At 46.7% G+C, this 18,491-nt stretch overlaps 1 protein-coding gene across 1 annotated transcript in view; it reads left to right on the top strand.

Moving 5' to 3' along the window:
* The first annotated feature begins 222 nt into the window (after positions 1-222).
* Positions 223-18,491, top strand: part of GTF2F1 (general transcription factor IIF subunit 1) — a 146,488-nt gene continuing 128,219 nt past the window's right edge. The window contains exon 1 of the mRNA XM_085600446.1: positions 223-241. The gene's annotated coding sequence lies outside the window, so the exon portion shown is untranslated. The remainder of the gene's footprint in view (positions 242-18,491) is intronic.

Raw genomic sequence — 18,491 nt, 5'->3', positions numbered from 1 at the left:
GGTGAGGTCACAACCAATGCGATGAGAAGAAGCGAGGTCAGAACCAGTAACATGGAAAGCCAGCGAAGTACGAGCCTTGAAGGTTACAACGAGAAAAGACGAGTGAGCTTAGAACCAGTTAGGGGGCAGTTAGTGCGGCCAGACCAGGACGGGTGGAGCCGGTGAGGGCAGAGCCCTAAAGTTGGCGCCTGTAAGAACCGAAATGATAACATTGGTTATATAAGAGCCGCGGCGCAGACAGGTACGTTTATTAAATGCAATACTACCCCCTTGTGGGATAACAGGAAACTGAATATTGGAATGTCGCAGTTGATGCCTGACAGATCGTCTTTTCCGCCGGTGTAGCACCGTCGAGGCTCCAGAAATGCCCTTTTCTTAGATATCTGTGTAACGAGACCGCTCTGGGTGTGTTTTAACAACACACTTGCATAGCGCTCTACACAAACTGAATCGTTTCTAGAAGTTATTTACCAACAGAATGTACTCGCTTTACCGACCTCAGAAGGATGAGAGTCACCACCGCGATTTCAAACTAGGAAATGCAGGTACTACACAGACCTCATAAAGCGGAAGCAGTTATAGCAGCACTGCGGTGCCCTTCTGGATGGACTGAGATACGAGTGCCACAGCTCGTTGTGCAGTGCCGTATTGCTCTCTTGACGAGAACTGTTGCCACACTGCTCTGGGATGTCCGGGTGCATCTGCTCTGGGGGTCTAGGTGTGCGCTGACGTTTTTTGTGGGGCTCGGGTCTACAAACTCAATCAGAGCCCCATAGAACTGTTTTAAAGCTTAAATAAATGGTCTGCAATGAAAGAGAACACTCATCAGATACTACATCTGGCTCAGTCTAGTGGTATTAGCTGCTTTAGCTTCCTCGTCATTAATAAAAAGGGCATTGGTGATTTAAAGTTTATAAGTTCAAATAGTAGCACACATGCAAGGCCCGGATAAAGCATAGGAGCTGGGAAGTAATGGCCCCTCTGTCCAACCACACACAATTCTGATGAGTCTGTGAGTTGGTGGGCACTGGCACACTCCTCCGAGCTATTCGTGTGAGCACTGCCCCACTCATCCGCGCTCTTCTGGTGGGCACTGCCCCACTCATCTGCCCTCTTTGGGTGAGCACTGCCCCACTCATCCACGCTCTTTGGGTGGGCACTGCCCCACTCTTCCGAGCTCTTTGGGTGAGCACTGCCCCACTCATCCGCCCTCTTTGGGTGAACACTGCCTCACTCATCCGCGCTCCTCTGGTGGGCACTGCCCCACTCATCCGCCCTCTTTGGGTGAACACTGCCCCACTCATCCGCGCTCTTCTGGTGGGCACTGCCCGACTCAACCGCCCTCTTTGGGTGAACACTGCCCCACTCATCCGTGCTCTTTGGGTGGGCACAGCCCCGAGCCTGCCCTACTCATCAGCGCTCTTTGGGTGAGCACTGCCCGACTCAACCGCCCTCTTTGGGTGAACACTGCCCCACTCATCCGCACTCTTTGGGTGGGCACAGCCCCACTCATCCGCGCTCTTTGAGTGAGCCTGCCCTACTCATCAGCGCTCTTTGGGTGAGCACTGCCCCACTCATCCGCGCTCTTCTGGTGGGCACTGCCCCACTCATCCGCGCTCTTTGGGTGAGCACTGCCCCACTCATCCGCGTCTTTGAGTGACCACTGTCCCACTCATCCGCACTCTTTGAGGGAGCACTGCCCCACTCATCCGCGCTTTATTGGTGAGCACTGCCCCGCTCATCGGCGCTCTTTGGGTGAGCACTGCCCCACTCATCCACGCTCTTTGGGTGAGCACTGCCCCACTCATCTGCGCTCTTCTGGTGGGCACTGCCCCACTCATCCGCGCTCTTCTGGTGGGCACGGTCCCAATCATCGGCGCTCTTTGGGTGAGCACTGCCCCACTCAGCCGCGCTCTTCTGGTGGTCACTGCCCCACTCATCCGCGCTCTTTGGGTGAGCGCTACCCAACTCATCCGCGCTCTTTGGATGAGTGCTACCCCACTCATCGGCGCTCTTCTGGTGGGCACGGTCCCACTCATCCGCGTCTTTGAGTGACCACTGTCCCACTCATCCACACTCTTTGAGGGAGTACTGCCCCACTCATCCGCGCTTTATTGGTGAGCACTGCCCCACACATCTGTGCTCTTTGGGTGAGCACTGCCCCACTCATCCGCGCTCTTCTGGTGGGCACTGCCCAACTCAACCGCCCTCTTTGGGTGAACACTGCCCCACTCATCCACGCTCTTTGGGTGAGCACTGCCCCACTCTTCCGAGCTCTTTGGGTGAGCACTGCCCCACTCATCCGCGCTCTTCTGGTGGGCACTGCCCCACTCATCTGCGCTCTTCTGGTGGGCAAAGAGCACTGCCCCACTCATCCGCGCTCTTCTGGTGGGCACTGCCCCACTCATCCGCCCTCTTTGGGTGTGCGCTGCCCCACTCAACCGCCTTCTTTGGGTGAACACTGCCCCACTCATCCACGCTCTTTGGGTGAACACTGCCCCACTCTTCCGAGCTCTTTGGGTGAGCACTTCCCCACTCATCCGCACTCTTCTGGTGGGCACTGCCCCACTCATCCGCGCTCTTGGGTGCGCGTTGCCCCACTCATCCGTGGAGTATTCCAGTTCACAAAACATACGCATGCAGTTTTCCACTCTTTGGAAAATGTGCGAATTTCCTCAGTTGAAGGTGTAATTATGTTTTTTTTTTTCCGCAGTGAAAATATTGTATGTTTTAAGAACCCGTTGTTAGACACTCCCATTAAATATCCAAGGTTCCCTCCCCATCCCCACTCTGAACAAGCATTGGCATAGCCAATAGGTCTCACCTTTGGGACCTTATAAGCCTTATAGCCACACAGACATGCGATCAAAAATTATATGAGAGGTAGTGTCAAAGTGATGTAAGTGCTAGGGGGGAGGTCCTTAAAGGCAATTTAAATGTTACGAAACGCACAAAGATCATGACGTGACGGAGGCCAGAATTTATGACAGATCTCCTGGGTAAAAGGCTTTCCGAACATATATTGCTAAATCGTTACTGGATGGAGTCACTTCCAAGAAGGCAAATCCTTTAACGTACAGTGCAAAGTGGGATGCAGATATACAGCCCGACTTAAAGGGTATACATTGAAGTTGAAATTTGAAAGCTTCCTAGCTCCGCAGGCAGTGTCTCCTGTAAATGAGATTTATATTCTGAAGATGCACAGTTAATACATGATAGATTCATTTTCAAACGTGAGGGAAGTCCCTAAACACTAAATGATGTATTGGCGCAATAATACGCTCCTGACAGTTCAGGACCGGAGCACCTCACTGACTAAAGATCAAACATAAAAAAAGGGAACTAAAACAACTGTGTTCCTTGACAAAAAATAAATAAAGCAGTGTCTACTGAAGCAACTGCTGCTCCACAGACAGTCGCCATTATAGCCGGCCTGTCAGGAAAGTTCAAGTCATGGTCATGGAGATGGGCGCTGGTTTTTCAGGTTCCTGCTGCTGTGTTTTTCTTCCCAATCCATCTTGTTTTAACAGGTAGAATTTGGTAGTTTGCACGGAAAAGCGCTATTGGGAAACCCCTCGCAGGCAGCGCCGGGCCCGCGCTGGACTTAAAGATATGGCGCCCGCTTTGGGCTCTTGCACTGTTCTTTCTACGGTTCCGTCTGCGGTTGAAAGGGAGCAGGCATGTGGGGGTGACTCCTGAATACAGAACGGCTTCATTAAGGTTTGGGGAATAATTTTGCAGGGAAAAAGGCCAAAGGTGTAAAGAGAGTTATGGGGGGGATTCCACATGAATGTTTTTTGTTACGACTGCATCTTAGTGCAATAAACGTAATCCAGATTTGGTTGGGAAAGTGCCTAGCGCCTACAATTCTCAAGCTCAGGCGCATGTAAGCGGTTCGTATTATTAATAGCCAGTCAGCTCAGAATGGAGAGCCTTTGTTTGTGGAACTGTTTTTTGTCTTCACTCCATGCTGGCCTTTGTTAAGAAGCCCACAAGTGGTGTAAAAAGGCAAACTGGTGAACGGGGAGGAGTAGGTGAAAGGCACAATACGGGAGGGGAGGCAGGCAGGCAAGAATAAGCCAGCGAGTGGTGCGCGCGAGAGCGAGCACCAGGCAATCTGTTTTCAATTATTGCACCCACGTCTGGGCATGATAATTTAAAACAGATGGTGCCCGTGTCCGTAACCGCAAGCCTTAGGCCGTGGGTGGTTACATTGGCTGGGAAAGGCGGGACATGCCCCCACCTTTACCCAATTGCGTGCTGTCTTTGTTTAAAGACGCACGCAAACGCCAATTAAAATAATGCTGAAAAATCCACACAAGCACGAGCTTGTGAAAAGTGGAGTTCAGCTGCAATCCTTAGAGCAGCGCATGCACGCTGCGCTAAGGCTCGACCTAAAAAGGCACTTACAGATGCTTTTTGCAGGAGCTCATTTTCACGCTTTTTAAGAATGTGGCATAAAAGCTAGAGTCACTGACTTTGCAGCTGAGGAACCAGCTTCGAGTCTGGCAGGACGCTCGTACATCCTGTGATTCTGGGCAGATCACTTTAATGTTCCCGTGCCTAAAAAACTAAAAAATTGTGTCCATCTGTAACGCAACTGCTGCTCATGTAAAGCTCTCTGATACCTTCGGGTCGAGTTTGCGCTCTATAAAACTGCACACAAAAAAAGAAAGAAAAAGTTGGGCAACTGCCCATATAGGGTATGTGAATACCAAAAAGTCACTAGTTTCTTGGTGTTGCACAACTAGTGCAAGGTAACCCACCCTGAAAAGACCGTAAATGCACAATGGTGAAAAAACGGCAGCTATGGAAAGCTTTGCACCATTATAAATTAACTTTATGATTGTAAAACTTAGCACATTCTTATTCTGTGAATTAGGATGTGGAACTGATATTTCAAAATCGTTTCTGCTCTCATAACTCTCACTCCAGTGCCCAAAAAGTTGTAGAATGGGTCCATCAGAATGTAAGAATGCCAGCCTTGATGAACACTATAGCAGTTTTACCCCATCTCTGTTACTGCGTTCATAGAATATACAGATACTCCATGAAGTTACCCTTTAGATATCCCATGTCATTTTTTAAAGTGTAAGATGCACCACCCCCAGCGCTTCTCCCCACCGGCAAGTGGCGGGTTTACCTGAGAATGTGTCCTTCAAAGATCAAATGTATTTAACGTGATCTGTTTGTCAACAGGGACTTACTCCAAAATGTCCTCGAAGTCAGCTTTTACATCCGATTCCTCTTTTAATGGTATCAGGTGGGGAGGGGGGGGGGGGCAGAGTACAAAGACCTCCACAACAAACAATGCTTGATTTCAAATAGTTTCTTTACATTGTTTCACATTAAGGACCCACAACAGGTGAGGGAACACACTTGCAATACAATTTTAATGTGGGCCTATTACAATCTTACATGCATATGTGTATATATAATATGGCATTGCCTATCTTTATGCCACATGGAGTAGCTTTACGTCTTCACATAGGCATATTTCAGGCATATTAAGATACTTTCCGAAGCAATATTAGTTTACCGTCTCCTGTTTTTATTTTCAAAAGTACTGTTGGGGACTGGACCAGATGAGGTTGATGTTGAAAGTATACATATTTTCTAAATTGGGGTGCAAGTCTGCCTGGGGCTTTCTCTGTAACCTGGATGAAGCGCTCAATTTATTTTTTTGAGCAATAAATTCACTATAAAATATTTGATTGCGTTAATTATGTGAAAAGAAACGCTGTATCGTTGTTATGTTTCATGTAAAAGCTAGGAAATGTAATACATTTGAGAGAAGGACAAGGAGAGGTTACATAATAAAATGGAAGAGAGACCTGTTGGAGGTATACATCAAGCCGCTAACAGGGAAACTGCAGAATGTGAAATTCTATGACGCGACAATTTGTAAGCTGATAGGACAGGCCCTTGTAGGTACAAAACGGCCTCACTTCTTTATTCAAGGTCGTGTTACAGATAAGCAACAGGCGCCACCAGCTCTCTCCCCAGCCTCCTGCCAGCCATCACCAGGAAGCAGCTTAATCACACGACACCCCACTTCCTGCACAAGAAGAGACCGGCATAAGGACCAGGCCTCTCTGTGGCTGATGTATCGCTTGTGCACTCTGGGGGGCCTTGATCACCCTCATTTAACAGACAGTGGCAACTATAGCTCTGGGAGAAGGAGGGAAAGGGCTGGTTTATATAAAGGACTTCCTCGAGAGCCCACTTCCATCCTACGATAAGCCCACTCCTCTCAGTTGACTACGGTCATGGCCGGACTGGCCACCTGGCAAGAAGGCAATTCCCCAGGAGGCTGGAGCACCAGGAGGCCGGTTTGGACACTTGGAGGCTTGTTTCGGCCCCCAGGAGTGGCGAGGCAAGTTACATGATCCCGGCAGCAAGTTGAAAGAGTTGCTCTGGTTCTAGTGCGCATTAGCACATTTGCACATGGGGGTTAATTTATCATTTTTGCCAGGGCTGTTTTAAGTTCCCAGTAAGGCCCTGACTACAGCCGTCCCAAAAGCCGACTCCTGATCATGGCCTTGGCGCTCAACCTCATCTGGACATGTGCCTAGTCGTACACATCTCACCTACCTACATGCGCAGCTTGGATGTCCAGGGCCTCTCGGGCCACCTTCAAAGTCCTGGGGACGACCAGGGTGAGACAAGTCCCAGCACCTAGGGAAAAGCCAGTGACATGTCCGGCTAATGCCCAGTTTTTGCCTCAAGCCCAGTGCTTTATCTGTAAGAAAAATAAGTGAAGCCCAATGTTTTACTTAGAAACGCCTGTCAAATGCCGGGGTTACAGAACACCAAGGCTAACTAAGCTTGATTCCACCTCATGCCTTTTTCTTCTACCACCCTACACATCCTGTCTATTTTTCTCTCTCTCTTGCAGGTTCTTTTTATTTTTAAATATCATTTTATTCTATTTTAACTGTGCAAAATGCAAAGACAATACAACAATGCCACCACACCACCCATCTCACATGACCACCTTGCTTGCACCTTCCACCTTGGATCTCCACCTTACATTAGCATCCAGGGTGGAGGTTTCACCAAAATCCTCCCCCCCCCCCACCCCACCCCTTGCTTGGCTATTATCTAGTTTAAGAGTCCAGAGCGACTCTGATACTTGGACCATACAGGCCAATATGGGAATCATTCAATATTTGTAGGGCACGTAGTCTTTTAGGGCAGCTTAGTGCTCTGGAGTCCTTGGCCAGCTAGGTAGTCAGTGGGGGCCAGTGTTTCTCAAAGACTTTTTGTCCCCTTGTTTTTCCACATCCAATATCAACCAAATTCTACCCCTCCACTAGCATCGAAAGGATTATGAATGACCCCCAGATGGAAAGTATTGGCAAGCAGGAGAGGGGATAGGGTTTCCAGAAGAACTTCTCCAGGGCAACCAGCTACATAGGAGCTTGTAACTCCCCCAGTGGTGTCTAACATACGCCTTCGGAAACCTTTCATCATGAGGCATTGCAGTGAAGCAGAAAGATGTTGCAACTTGTTTGAGTTGTCGCACATCATTTACGAGAGGGCACTGCGGCGGCTGTGTTATCCTCCAGCCAACAGCGTAGAATTCTAATGCAAGCTTCTATATTAGATCCCTAGCTGAGGAGGCTTGCTAAGCACAGAGTCCTAAAAGAACAGATTAGAATTTAAGCAGGACATGCATCACCAGAGGCATGCCATAGAATATCTGTCAGGGGACCAATATCTCCCTCATCAGAAAGATGTGCCCCTATACCTGTGTTGTGTTATACTCATCTTGGTGCACATAACTAAATTAAGATCCCTACTTATTACAATAAGACAGACTTCCCACTCTGTTAGTGTGAGCGTAGTCTGATGTGAGAACTGTTCTTGCCCCTGATTAGGACTGTAAATTGAGGCTAGGGTGAGGGGACTACATCTCATATGCCCCCTAACTGCAGCTCACCTACCCCTTTTATCTTTTATATGACCTGACGCACTAAAATCCGAGGTGCGCCCTATAAGAATTCCCACCTCAGCTGCTTTCATAGCTGCAGAAGAAAAGAAGTGCTGGCGGAAGGCTTTGTACTGGAGACGCTTTTGGTCAATTGTCAACAGGTGGGTCTCCTGAAAGAGTCACTGTTGAGCAGTGGCAGCTGCTATCATTGCTTAGTGGTGAGGCGGGGGAAGAAAACAATAAAAACTAAACACATATTTAAAATTCTTAAAATTACACTTACCTGCCCCTCTGACGGCCTCCGCCTTGCTTCTCTCGGCCCATCCTGGACTCCGGCTGCAGTTTAAGAGCTGGGATTGGTCTGAGTGGCTTCGTGTGCTGCTCAGACAGTGCCTGGGAGCCTGTGGTGACTCTCCAACCCGACTGAGCAGCACAGCTTAATTGGAAAAACTTAAATCCGCATGTCTGTTTCACCGTTGTGAAATGGCCGGCCAAACAGACATGCACACTTAAAAGTGCCCCCCACTCCTCCCCCTGCCATGCTACACAGGATTGCCTGGCTCCACCTCGCTGAAGACTCACGTCATCAGCTGCCAGACAGGGAAAAATAGAATTAAAAGGAAATGCTTTTATTATCATTTTATTTTTCCTCTTTTAGCAGAGGGTGGGTGCTCCTCCAACATTATGGAGGAGCCGCCCCTGGTGTTGAGTACGGTGAGATCCCATAGGATAGCTGTGAGATTTAGTCCCCTTACATTATATGGTGTTACTTTAAAAGATGTGATCCTTGCAGCATAAACAGTGTCAGGAATAATACAATGGCTGCAAAATGTGGGGGAGTCTCTTGTGTTTAAATATAGTGTGGATGGTCATGATCTCCACACCTCATGCTCCCCCCAATTAACCAAAAACAAACCACTATATTTCCCCAGCAGCCTAGAGAAAAGGCCTGCATGGCAAACAGACAACAACTAACTACAGTACCTAAAGGGTACCCTAACGCAAGTATGGAATACTGTGTGGCGAGTAACCCTCTGCCCCCCTCTTCACCCTAGCGATTTTGGCCCAAAACAATGCTCAGCAGTTTAGACCCTATTCACTGAACCTGCAAGCCACCTACCCTGTACCTAGGAGGAGTCAGCACAATGGCCTTTGTTCAAGTCTCTGCCATCTCTGTCCTTTCTGTAGTTTCCAGATCCTCTCCTCTAGACAACTGGGGTTGCTAGTGGACCAGCAGGGCCCCTGTGCCATCTCCCCTGCAAGGACTCCTGGCATAGTAAGAGGTGCTCCCACGTCTCTTCTCTTAGGACACCTCTCAGGAAGTATTTCTTCTCTTGGATCCCTCGGGGAGCGAACAGTACACTTCTTTCCCGGGGCCATGGGCGTAGCATTGGAAGGATGTTTGGGGTGAGACCCAACACACCCTAAATAAATACATGATTGGTTTGCTATTTAGGTCTGGGAGCTCTGTCAGGTCGGATATGTTGGTTTTTCTTGTCATCCTGTTTTCACTAAGAACTTGTTCATTTTTGGGATCAGGAACTTAAATATATTTATGCCTAGATTTACAGAGATTTTGTGTCAGGATTGTGTCACTCTTTTTTATGCAGCCTCAATGCAAAATCCTTTTTGGTATTTACAAAGCCACGCAAATGTTAATTTAAAAAAAAAATGCGACGTAGCACATTGTGTCAGGAATGCGTTCCAAAGGTGGTGCATGGTCGTTCCTGTGCATCCACCTGTGGATTTGGACGCAAACCCACATTTACATAGGCCCACCTATATAAAGATTTTGGGACTGGGCTGTGTCACTTTTTTGATGCAGCCCAGCAGCAAAATCCGTTTTGGTATTTACAAATGTTGATTTGCATGGCTTTGTATGAAAAAGTAACACAATGCAGCACATTGCACTGCCGTGCATTACTTTGCATCTGGTATGCGTTCTGTCGATGGTTCATTGATGTTCCCATGCCCCCACCCATGGATTTTGATGCAAACCCAAATTTATAAAGATAACATGCAAACGGTCCAGCACTATATATCATGTTATAAAGAGTCCACATTAAAGTTCAAGACAAAGAGCACACGGAAAGATATCCAAATCCAGATGTATGTTTTCTTGAAAAAGCTTTTTCTTTATTTTTCTTAAAAGGATTTCTCTTTATTTCCTCAAAGGCAAAGATTCATAGCCAACGCATTTCGTCTCATAGAGACTTCTTCAGGGCTTCACAATGTGACACAAAGTGTATTCATAAAGACGTTTATGCAGGTCAAATGTTTGACAATCCAAAGCACGCATGACTTCTGTATTCTTGTTATATTTCCGCAATGGCATAATAACCCGCAGACCAGGTGGTCCTCGTGTTTCCGTTCGGAAAAAAAAAGGCGTTTATAAAGAGTTGTAGACTTGTAGACTTGGCTATGACCCAAAATGATGCGCATGTATGAGGCTGGCTTAACACAGAGAAGTATATTTATTTCTCCACATTGTTCGCTCTTTGCATGTGTGGTGCATTCTGCACAAAAACTATTCTGATCATAGCGCAGACACCCTTGCACTATGGTGCTTGATGTCTGCATTGGCACTAAGCAGCCCATAATGCGCCAGCGCAAGGAAAGATCAGAAATGTGCCATTTCTTTGAAGAGATGGCACAGTTCTGCTCTCTTCAGATCACACAACATAGCTCAGAAACTGGTCTTGCTGCTCTGCATTGTGCCACTTCTTTGTAAATATGCCCCTTAGTGACCAGTTTTCTAAAAAAAAAAAAAGTAGCAAATCTGCACCCAAAGAAGTACTCCTTGAATGGATGCAAATGTACTACTTTTTAGAAATGATAAATATTGGCAGCAGTAGGCTTGGAAAGGTACACCAATCTCAGGCTTTCAATCATGCTAATGGTAATACAACACCCAATATCTGATGACAGGGTGAATGCTTGCAAATAGTATAACCACTTGCAAACCCTTGGGTAGCATTCAAAAATAAGTGTTTTGTGCCCACTGTGCCACTCTAGACAGGGAGTCTGATTTAGGATTTAGCAGACAGAGTACAGGCAGGTAGGGTGGTGGAGAACTTTACTGTCTTTACACAGGCCCCCAAATTTAGAGATGTCCACTGGTCCAGCAGACATCTCTATACAATGCCAGGAACTGCCGTCATTGATGTTCCAGTCAAGTGTAGGAAAAGTTTAATGATGGATCTGTCATACATGACGAGTGGCCGTCAAACTTTTCCAGAGCTTTTTATTTTTCAAAAACAAACTCAGAAGCTGGAAGTTTTCTCATATGGTCTGGGGTCATTATTTTCTTTTTTTACTGTCCCTCACCACCAGGATATATCTGATGGTTATGGTTAGTTAAAAAAAAAAAGCTATGTGATTATCTACTCTAAATGGGGCAGATGGCTAGATGGCTTACTTCTGATGGCATCTACTCTGCCAGGCTGTCAAAGGACGTTTTACTCTGCCGGCGTAAATCTTGGGGTCCTTTCTGACTCTAAATCATGCAGGCAGACCTTGAGTTTGGAGTACAGGGTACTGGGTTGTAACTGAGTACCTGTCCCCCTAACTCCAAATCAGCCAGGAGGCCCACATAATGCAAATAAGTACTTACCCTCCTCCTCATCTAACAGTCCATCCCGAAGCTTGTTCACCTCACAAATTCATCCTGTGACCCACTGCCTTTTTAGTTAGGAAATTTGAAATTCACAGCCCCCCAAATCTCACTGACTAAGATACGCTCCTGCCCAGGAGCTACAGCGTAGCTCGCAAAGCGGAAATCCGTCTCCATCTTGAGCTAGGCTCGGCCCCTTTTCTCCCTCTATAACTGTTTTCCTATCTTTCTGTTCCTCCTTTGTTTCCTTTTCCACTTCTCTTTCCCATGCTCTGGTTCCACGTCTGTCAATGAAAAATAAGTCCTGGTCCCCAAAAATTAGTCCCAGTCCCACCGACCTGCACAAATTAAGCACTGCTTAAACCCTAGTTGTGAAGCACAGACGCCCGTCTACATCAATGGCGTAGCAATGGTGCCATGAGCCCAAATGCAGCCAAGGAAAATGCCACCCCTCTCGTTTTGTAGCAACAAACTGCTATAACTTGGGTGCAACCAGGGTCGGACTGGGAACCCAAAGCAGCCCTGGAAATATTCTTGGAGCAGCCCTTGGGGAAGCAGTGCCTGAACCCGGGAAGCTGGTCGAGGCCTCTCCCGACTGGAATCAACTCCCGGGAACAGTGAAGAAGCTGAGGATGAGCTATATCTGAGTGACGAAACGCTAAAGAATTACCTTCAGAGACAACACCCAGAGATGTAAAAAAGACAATCACGGGATGATACAGAACCCGCACTCCTGACGGACTTTCATCCCCCTTGGTTCCCCAATATATGGCTTAAAACTAATATGCCATAAATGCGTGTCCTACACCAAAGCCCCGTCAGCCCTGAGGAAGACCTTCTGAGAAAATCCCTACAGTCCCATCAAGAAGGTCGAAACGCGTCGGCACATCCTGCATTGAGACCAAGAGTAACCCCCATTTCTAAAGAGTGGTTCAAAGGACAGAACGTCTAATCCAGAATAACCTGGTATAGTTAAGGACTAACTGAACTGCACTCTGACCTCACTTGGACCTCTAATTGAGTTAGTATCGAGGAGACAAAGGAGAAAGATCCTGATACAATAGAGTAGAGTAGGACAGATTAAATTCTCACTAGCCCATAAAATGTATGTATGCCTTGTTTGATGTATTAGTAGTATGTTTGTATTGTTCACAATGTCCTTTGTTTAGCATGTGTTAACCAGTCATTCCGCGTATGGGTCATACTCTTACTAATACATCAGTTGTTTTGTCATTTATATAAATTCACTGCTGTGTTTCTATCAATGTCTGTTTCAAGAATTCAAACGATTGATACAGTAAATGTACATGAAATACAAAGAACATTTGATACTAATTTCATTTGTTGTACTTTGTGAATCTCGAGATGGAAAAACAATAGAACGATGACTGAAAAATAATAAAAGTAATCCATGTTCATTAATTGAACAGACTTAGAGGGACGAGTAGGAGACCTCCAAGTATAAAAGTCTGAGAATCCATGGTCTGAAAGGCACCCTCCAGAAGTAATGTATACTTGATTCCAGCCTCTTCAGTCCTAAACAGAATCACTCCCCTTTTCTGAAACCTACAGAAAGAAACAAAGGCGCGCAGCTTGCCTTCTCTTCACAGGCACTTAGGAGAGGCATGCTTTTGCCTTTGTTCTGTCTCTGTATATAATGCTGACACTGTAAGACTATCAGATGGGTTAGTCTGTCCCACTTTTTACACAAATAATTTAAATAGCACTATTTTATTGCTTTTATAGCGCTACGTCGTGACGTCATGAGGTCATTTGCATATTGTCTTACATGGTCAGTCCCCCCACTTCTTTTTAGAGGACTTGTGCCCTGGGTACTTGACTCTCAGGCTGCTTGCAGAGGGACAGCCTTCTCCAGTCTCTGAGATTACGGACAAAAGCAGGAGCGTAACACAGGCCCCCGCAGCCCCCGAGTTGTGGGGGGGCTCCTGCACTCCAGGGGCCCCCTCCGCTGCCACGCAGCCAGCAAGCATTACACATGTCCGTCTCCGATGTGTGTGGTGCTGAGGTGATTATGTTACGCTCGCCGTCGTTGCACCAAGTCTCAGACATAAGGTAAATGGTGCGCAGATGCGTCAGCGCTGTCTGCGTGGTGGTCGTCTTCCCCCTTAGGGTGGGGCATAGGGTGTGGCCGGGCTTAGTGGCATTGTCATGCGCAATTAACAGTGCGCATGACGTGAGGCGTCCGAGAAGGACCATACGGCCATAATTTAATAATTGCTAGCTAGCCTAGCCTTCAATGTGCCGCCCGCCCGCGCCTGTCACCGAAGCTGCAGGCCTCAGGTGAGTCGGAGTCTCTCAGTCAGAGGGTGTGGGGGCTGGGCTGGGCATACAGTACTTGTAGTTGTTACAGTCACATCATGGGCATAACATAGCCCCGCAGCCCCTGTGCTCCAGCCTCCAGGGGCCCCCCTCAGCACCCAGTAGCTGTAGCGCACACAGCACTAAACTCTATCGCCCGTAGTGCGTGCGTGCGGTGGGTGCAGTTGACTTGAGCTCCCAGCAGCAAGGGGGTTGAAGACAACTGCCTTGAGTTGAGGCCAGAGATCTCTCTACTCCTGAAAGAACTCTCAATTAATATATGGCAAATGTGCACTCCTAATGTGTCACAAGAGGGTCAAGTCAGGAACGTTTCAATCCCCCAGCCAACTCGGTACTTTCGTTCTCGCTTCTCTGCATTGTAAGGTGCCCCAAGGTGTGACTTCTGCTGCCGCTTCCATGCTGGAGGCCACACACACCTCATGGTAGGCTGCGTGATCACTGCAGACAGAGGTCCCGCACACAGCGTGGCCTTCACACCAGGACGTCTGCACGTACATGAGATTTTATGCCTCCTGTCACATCTACATCCCCTTCTGAGCTGAGACAACCAGTCCCTGATGTTGGTGAGATAATATACCTTGAAGAGCAGGGCCAAAATGACCAATTTAAGCCAATGTGACTTGTTTAATTAAAAATCTAGCAATATCTTGATTGATATTACGTTTTATCATCTTGATCACCAACGTGGCTAAATCTCCATCGACAATGTACAGGAAAAAAATCTCCTTTCATATAAAGGATGTCTTGAAGGCCTGGGGTCGTGACATAAAGGAGAAGTGTGGCTCACTGGTTAGAGGAGGCATACCCTGAAGCAGAGGTCAGACCCGGGACCAGGGTTCAATTCCCGACACAGCAGGGTCGGAGCCCAAGTGTCCACGGACTCGATAATTCTCACTTCGGTGCCTACTCGAATCATGGGTTACACCAGGGGTCTCCAACGAGTAGCTCGGGAGCTACTGGTAGCTCGCCAGTACCTTCAAAGTAGCTCTCTGAGGTGAAGTCAAGCCCAGCATCAATTTCAGAGTAGGTGCGTATTAAAGAAGGCAGCACAGATCATCTCAAGACCCTAAGAGTGACAGCCAGCCAAACCTATCACAGTAACTCATACTAACACTCAAACACACACTGTGCCAGCTTTTAGGACCTGCTACATGACAGTCTGTATCCAATCTCAATATAATTAAGCCACAATGAGATTGACCATGTTGCAGTCCCTCCTTTATCAGTCACTACATGTGTGTGAACAGTGCACCATCAAAAAAGTATGGCAGCAGTAGCTTGAGCTGTAATCAGTGCTGACCCACCAAAGTGCGTGACTGCAGGAGTCGGAGTGAAAATGTGTCAGTTAGATGCATGATCAGCTCAAGTCCTGAGGAGAACAGGGTATGATCCAGACCAGAGAAAATTAAGAGACTCGTCAACATTTATGTGTGTGCCCATAATAAACACTATTGCTTCCTGAAACTATGCCTGGTGCCAAGAACCGCCAAATATATATGCTAGCACCATCATAAGAGTGTTATATTTGGCATAATTATGTCCATTCCTGACATAATAATGCCAATGGCATAATTATGGTCATCCTTGACTATTTTAGTATTTTTGGTCTAGTTGTGGTATGCTGGCAGCCATCATAGACCTACGCTGAACATGACTGGCCTACATGTACCTATTCCTGGCATATTAATGGTCATGGCTGATATGTGGTCTTATCCCTGATCCTTCTGGTTTCCAGCCTTGACACAACTGTGGCCCTAGTATAATGGTGGGCATTACTGGCATAATTCAGGCATCCGTGGTGCTATGGTGAGCATCCATTATGATATAAAGGGGTAACCCACAATTGTCCACGGACCTGGGTAACGAACGGTCCTAGGCTTCTTTAAAGCTACAATTCAGTTATGAAAGACATTCATTGGTCAAAGGGCATCCGGTACAGATAGAATTAGCATTGTATCATTAATGTACCACCATTTTCTTTACAATGCAAACAAGTATATCCTCAAAAGACACAAAGGCACAAAATATCTCTGCAATAGTGGCTGTTTATTATTTAGTTACTTTTATAACAGATCACTACATTCAATGCTCTAAATAGAGAAAGAGGTTGCTCCAAGGGGAGTGTGAATAAGGAAAGTGCTCGTGAAGTAGGACAGATATAAAGGAGGGGAATCCAAAAGGCAAATTCAATAACCAATCAATTACACATTCTGGTATCCTTAGTAAAACTGGTTGTGGTTCATAGTGGCACCAGTTTTACAGATAGGCCAGTCCCTTATGGATTTACAAATATTCATTTCATGATTTTCTGATGATGCACAGAGAACATTCATCAGTGAAAAGGCAGGCTCGGATGATATCAGGTACAGGCCCACTGGGGGAGAGTGTTGACGTTTCGACCCTGGTGCAATGAGGGTAATTTATATCCTCTGCAGGCAGGTCTTCCTCAGGGGCTGTATCCTGACTGTACTTCACCCTAGGTTGCCTCCCCTCCCCCGTCCTGAGGAAGACAAGCCTACAGAGGATATAAATTACCCTCATTGCACCAGGGTCGAAACGTCGACACTCTCCCCCAGTGGGCCTGTACCTGATTTCATCCCAGCCCTGCCTTTTTACGCATGAATGTTCTCTGTACGTCATCAGAAAATCATGAAATGTAAAGAAAATGGTGGTACATTAATGATAAAGCAAAAGACACACAATTGATGGACGGAATGCAGAACAAATCAAAACATTCGCCCCCAGTCAAGAGATCTGGGTTAAATCCATCATTCTTTTGCTCACCATGCCATCCCAGTTTAGACCTGGCCATATGCAAATCAGTCTTGACCCTGTGCCTCATGGGAACAGTCCAGCCCGAACTGCCAAGCAAGGTCCTCCCTGGACCGGAAACAAGCCAAAATGGGGTTTCTTCTGGAAAATTGAGTTTGTTTGCCCACAGTGGAAAGTAGTATTAGACAGAAAAATGTGCATTTTCAGAAACTAGTGAATGATAATTCAAGCTGAGCTGGGGAGACGTACTGCTGTGCTTACGTCCTTTGTGCCACTGGGCATGTCAAGATATGAATGTTACTTCACAATTCAAGGGGAGGCATTTAATATTGAAGACCTTTTTCCCAGAATTTCTGCTGGTAGCCACACTTGATATGCTTGGGTGGTAACTACTGAAAATCCTGCTTTGGGTGGTTATAGTGTAGTCACTATTTTACAGGTATAAAATTTGCTAGTAGCTCGGGAAGACTTTCCTTGAGCAGAAGTAGCTCTCACTACAGAAAAGGTTGGAGACCCCTGGGTTACACTCTGGGCAATAGCTTGCTTAATCTCCACTACGGCCCCCTGCGGCGGGATGCCTGGCTTTCCCCTTGGGGATGCCCAGTACGGGTTATCTCACAGGGAAAGCCAGGACAGGTTCCCAAAGCAAGTGCCGAGATGCCCAAGGGTAAGTTGAGCGCTATATAAGAACACACATACATACATAAATGTCTGTACTCGAGCACAGCACTGCTGTGCACCTGTTTTTATGCATTTGCACAGACACAAGGGAAATTATATATTTTTCCTGATACTTATTCGAGTCTTAATACCCGCAAATGGTACTGCTCTGAATATCTGTTTTCAATTGTTCTGGCAGATTTGAAAGGCAGAAAAATCAGAAACTCTAAAAATACGATGCCTACTCAAAGTAAACTCTACCCTTCGCCTGCTGCCGAAATATCTGAAGCCATGCTTGCAATCCATGCCGAAGTGTTGCCACAGATATTTGACGTTTTTGAAGTCACAAGAAAATCATGTGATAAGACGTTTTCGCATGGCAGATTAGGACATGGCAGGAATGGATCTGGCTGTGGTAGTCACAGATCTCCACACACTGGCAGCATAACAGCGATTAATAGGACTGATGAAGTCAATCAGAACCACTGGTAGCTCCCCAGGGGCATTCCATTCATGTGTTTAGCTCATATGTACTAATGGAGGCCAGCCATGTGCACCACATGCCCCAAAAGTCACACCTCAATTCTAAATGCTAAACTACCTCTACTCAGAATGGGAAGACAAGCAATCCCACATTCGCTTCTTCCCGACTACCAACCATGTGCAAGCCTCATGTCAGCATAACAAGGTTTAAAATGAATCAAGTACCAGTTCAACTGGTGCTGCTTGGGCTGTTGCTGTGCTGTGAGCTGTGATAACCACATGGATTCGTGCACGCAGCTTAATAACAATGACTTCTTTCTTTGGATAGTGCTTAGTACAGCAGTTTTAGTTTTATCTAAGAGCTGTAAATTTACTGTTTCTATAACCTAACTTAAACGTATTTAGTTTATCAACCTCAGAAGGAAGAAAGGCTTAGTTGGTCCTGCTGCGATTTCACCAGCGCAAGCAGATCATATAGATGTCAGCAGCAAGTACTTCACTCACTGAGCCAACTTTCTTTTGTAAATGTTTTCTAGTATCTCACTACTTCCCTTCCCTCGTTGACCCGATCATCAGTTCTCTGACAGAGATATTTTTCTCAATGGCGATGTGTTTACCACTGTTAAGGACATATCACCCACCCATTATTTGAAGATAGTTTCAATATGTGGCAGAGTAAGGCTTCCT

Source organism: Triturus cristatus, chromosome 4_2, assembly GCF_964204655.1.
Source record: "Triturus cristatus chromosome 4_2, aTriCri1.1, whole genome shotgun sequence".
Classification (NCBI taxonomy): Eukaryota; Metazoa; Chordata; class Amphibia; order Caudata; family Salamandridae; genus Triturus; species Triturus cristatus.
Note: the sequence above shows the minus strand (reverse complement) of the source record. Positions and strands in the feature narration are given on the sequence as shown.